This window comes from Chrysemys picta, chromosome 3 (genome assembly GCF_011386835.1).
Source record: "Chrysemys picta bellii isolate R12L10 chromosome 3, ASM1138683v2, whole genome shotgun sequence".
Lineage (NCBI taxonomy): Eukaryota > Metazoa > Chordata > Testudines > Emydidae > Chrysemys > Chrysemys picta.
Window position 1 is genome coordinate 109229475 of NC_088793.1, and position 5031 is coordinate 109234505.

Here is a 5031-nt window from a genome sequence, read left to right on the forward strand (position 1 = left end):
TGCCCAAGATGCAAATGTGACTCAAGGTTACAAGCTAAGCAGGGACTAGAACCCAGTTCTCCTAACTTCCAAGACAACACCCTACCTCCTAGACCATAATTTTGGGGGTTAAGTCATGATTTTGAACATTTAGCCATATTACGATAATGAGGCTGAGAAGCAGCAACAGTGAGGTGGGTTGCACTTGCTCCTGTTGTGTGTGAGCCTGACAATCCTTATTTTAGCAATAGTCATTATTCACACAAGTAGTCCTATTGAATTCTTGCCCAAGGACTTGAATCAGGTCCCAGTTTGTGAGCTTCTTGAGAGCAGGTCCTGTGTCTCCTCCATGATCTGTATAGCATCAACTATAGTCACCTCCCAGTAAATAACAGTAATACAGGAGCTATTATAAAATCATTACCAGACAACACACAGTATCAAATCAAATTAGCTAATCAATTTCCATTATGCTGAAATAGTGAATCTCCCGGTGAAGAGAGCACATTGCATACTAAATCATGGTAAAGCTTCCAGACTTCAGAAAGTATCAACAGAGTAAAAAGAGAGAAAATGTGGAAGCTTATGAAGTTCTGGTGACACCTACTGAAAAATACTGAAATACATCCGAAAGATCATTCAACCAGTATTAATAATTCTCAGGTGCCTATACAAAGTAGCAGATATGTGACCATTTATTCAAAATTAAGAATGGTATCTTAACTGTCATCTCTTCATTTGCAACAACTAATGTTTTTTTATTGTCTCTAGACACATAAAAGGTAAAAAGTTATTTCACTTTCTTTAGGGGCATGATGTATGCATAGGCAAATAAATCATATACAGGAGATAACTCGTTATCCAAAATGGGTCAGGAATACCGGTAATAAAGATAACATAGTTTAGGAGTTGGATTGAGCCTTTAAACTCAGTCCTGGGCACAGGTACACCCAAGGGAGAGTATAGGAAGTAGCCCAGGGGAATCAGACTACCCACTGGCTGGGGGTGGCTGTATTCCACTTTCTTAGGTCAGGAGGCCTGCACTCCACGGGTGCTCAACCCCCTGCCGGTGCCCTAGACTGTTTGCTGGGTGCTCAACTCCCTGCTGCAGCTGGGAGGACCACCTGAACCAGGTGGCAGCTATCCTGAGGACCCTAAGGGGGGCAGGTCTCACTGGAAACCCCAAGAAGTGCTGGATCAAGGGGAAAGAGACAAGCTACCTTGGTTACACCTTGGGGCAAGGTATGTTATACCCCCTAATTGGGAAAGTACAGGCTCTCCAAGACTGACCCCAACCACTAAAAAACAGGTCCAACAGTTCCTGGGGTTGGTGGGATATTAATGGTGCTTCATACCTGACTTTGCCACAATTGCTGCCCCCTTAACTAGTCTGCTTGCCAAAGACTAACCGCAGTGTGTCCAGGTGGTCCCGGCTGTGAGAAGGCATTCCGGGCATTGAAGGACCATCTGTGCCAAGAACCAGTGTTATATAGCCCGAACTTTAGATGCAGCTTCATTGTCCAAATGACTGGGACCATCCTCTCCCAGGACATAGATGGGGAGGAATATCCAGTCCTCTTTATTAGCCGGAAGCTATTCCCATGAGAACGAAACTATTTGGTGATCAAAAAGAGGCCTTTGACATCAAATGGGCAGTAGAGGCCCTTCGATATTATCTCCTAGGGAGCCCCTTTGTACTGGTAACCGACCACGCAGGCCCGGCGCAACCCATTAGGCGACCTAGGCGGTTGCCTAGGGCACTACAATTTGGGGGGCGGCAACCGCGGTGGTATTTCGGCGGCGGGACCTTCTGCCGCCTCTGTGGGGGGCGGCATTTCGGGGCGGGACCTTCCGCCGCTTAGGGTGGCAGAAAAGCTCGCGGCACTCCTGCGACCACGCCCTCCCAAGATGGCTCCAACAAATGAAGGACATCAACGCCCGATTACAGTGATGGTATCTGGCCTTGCAGCCATTTGCGTTTACTGTATAACATCGAGCCAGTAAGAAGCATGCCACTGCAGTTGCCTTATTGCGGCTGGAGAAAGGGAACCTGACCAGCCCTGGAGACCAGGAGCTGGGCTTGAGGGCAGGGGGGGTTGGATAGCAAAGGGGCTTGGTATCCCTCAGAGACTGACAGCGAGGGAGAGCCAAATGCCCCCTGGTGGGCAGAACCCAGAAGGCCTAGGCCGCCACGTCAGAAGCGGAAGCACGGGACAGGAACAGGAAGTACAAGAGGCAGGCCTGCAGCTCAGCTGAGCTGAAGCCACCAAAGGAGGCAGATGTTTCTAGTTGCTGCTGAAGCTGGAACCTATGGAAGACTTTGGCTGCCCTGAGAAGACCGCTCAGGACTGCCTGACACTGAGGAGTTGCCAGGACTGCTGCACGCACTGCACCCAGGAGACACGGAGGATGACCCTTGGACACAGGTACAACCAAGGGGGAGACTAGGAAGCAGCCCAGGGGAACCACACTACCGTCTGGCTGTGGTGCTGCCGGAGACACTGTCAGCATGTTGCTGGTGGATTCCCCACTGACAGACCACTCTGCTGCTGTTTGGGCTCTGGGCTGGGATGCAATGGAGTTGGGCAGTCCTGTGCCTCCTCCCCCCCGCCATCTCACCCTTGGGGTGGCAGTAGTCCTCCTCCTTAGGTCAGGAGGCCTGCGCTCCATGGGTGCTCAACCCCCTGCCGGTGCCCTAGACTGCTTGCTGGGCTCCCTGCCCTGGCTGAGGGCCTGGGCCCCCTGAACCACTCGTAGCTACCCAGCCTAAGGGTTAAAGCCTTTGAGTGTGTGGTGCCCTATCCTGGTGAGGTCCTTGGCCCCTGAACTATTCGCATCCCTACCCTGCCAATGGGTTGGGGCCGGAGAGCGCTAATTTCCCCATTTACTTAGTCTGTTTCAGGACCATGTGTAGCAATGGGGAATGGCCTCCCCAGAGACAACAGTGAGGGAGTCCACACCCACCTACATGCTTACAGTGACCATATGTCCCATTTTGGCTGGGATGGTCCCTTTTTTAAGCCCTATCCCAGCCATACTGACTTTTTTGACAAAAGTGGGCATTTGTCACATTTGCTCTTGCCAACTGATCAAGAGCAAACTGGACAAATGCACAATTTTTTGCCAAAAAAGTGGAGTGGGACCTCTAGTGGAGCACAGAGGAACATTCATGGGGGGGGGGGAGGGGAGAGGGATAGTGGCAATGCCAGCCCTGCGCTGGAGAGAGGGCTAGGGAGAGCAGCTCTGGCCAGCCAGTCCGCCCGCCCCACATGCTGGAAGGGAGATGGGGGCCTTGGGCGGCCCTGTGTGCGGGCAGGCAGCGCTCAGACCACCAGTCCCACGTAGGGTTGCCAACTTTCTAATTGGTTTTCTGCAAACAGCCTTGCCCTGCTCCCTGCTCTGCCCCTTCTTTGAGGTCTGGCCCCCTCTCACTCCATTGCCCCTCCCTCCGTCGCTCACTCTCCCCCACCCTTGCTCACTCACACCAGGCTGGGCAGGGGGTTGAGGTACTGGGGGGATGAGGGCTCCAGATGGGGGTGCGGGCCCCACAGTGGGGCTGGAGATGAGGGGTTTGAGGTGCAGGAGGGGCTCAAGGCTGCAGCAGGGGGTTGGGGTGTGAGCTCTGGGAGGGAGTTTGGATGTAGGAGGGGGCTTGGGTGCGGGAGGAGGTACAGGCTCCAGGCGGCGCTTACCTCAGGTAGCTCCTAGGTGCAGGGGCAGCCGGGGAGCTCCATCCGCTGCCCCTGCTTGTGACTGGGAACCACAGCCAATGGGAGCTGTAGGGGTGATGCCTGCGGATGGAGGCAGCGCGTGGAGACCCCTAGCCGCTCCTGCACTTAGAAGCTGGCAGGACATGTGGGTGCTCCAGCAGCTGCACAGAACTGGGCTTTTAGCAGCCCTGTCAGCTGTGCGGACTAGAGCCACCAAGTATCAGGGGGTAGCCGTATTAGTCTGTTTCTACAAAAACAACAAGGAGTCTGGTGGCACCTTAAAGACTAACAGATTTATTTGGGCATAGGCTTTCGTGGGTAAAAACCTCACTTCTTCAGATGCAAGAAGAAAGCAGAGCCACCAGGGTCCCTTTCTGACCCAGTGTTTTGGTCAAAAACCAGCCACCTGACCACCCTAGCCCTGTGGGAAGGCAGCAGGGGGCTTGGAGGACAAGCCCCACACATGGGTGGGCAGCAGAGGGACTCAGACCAGCCCCACGCACAAGGGGCATGGGGACCACGGGGGGAGGGGAGTAGTGTGCAGGCGACGGGGGGGGGGGGGCGGGGAGGTCTGACTGTGCTTCAGATGCAGACCTTTTTTGGAGCGCCCTTTGCAGCTGGGGAGCGGCCTGTGTCCGTGTTACCCGAGCCTCCTCCCGCCTGCTACCCCCTTGCCGCTTGCTGGTGGCGGTGAGAATTGGCCCTACTCTCCCCACCCCTCGAGCCAAACTCCGGCCAGGTCCTACTTCCCCCTTGTACACGTGCCTGGAAGCACAACACGATCTCGGGAGTCGGAGCCGGGTCGGCACGTGCGGGGCATCGCGCCTCGGGGCGGGAGGAAAAGAGGATCCGCACGTGCGGAGGCTGCCAGTGTTGTGTGGGTGGGGCAGGGCTACACCCACTGATGCCCCCTGGCATGTGTTGCTGGGGGAGATGAGAAAACGGGACACGTCGCGCCGACCCCACAACAGCCTGGTCCAGCCGGGGGCGAGGCAGGCAGAGGGGCCGAAACACGGCGTCTGTCGGGTCCATTGCGCCGCCGGGGCGCCCACTCTGCGCATGCGCTGCAGGGGGAAAATCCGCGCCAAGAAACGTTCATCGGCATCTGCCTGTGTCTGAGACACGCCGACGGGGGCATGCTCGCGCCTCCCCGGGCGGGCAACCTGTCCCGCATGCAGCTCCCTTCCTTCCCCCAGCCGCTTGTGTCCCTGCCCAGCTGCGGCTCACTCGGTGCGCATGCCCACTGTCCTCTTTGGGCTCCTCCAATCCACTCTCTCCGCCACTGCCACACCCCGGCGGGCAAAACCATTCCCGCAACGCTGGGGGCCGTGTTAGCGCCTGT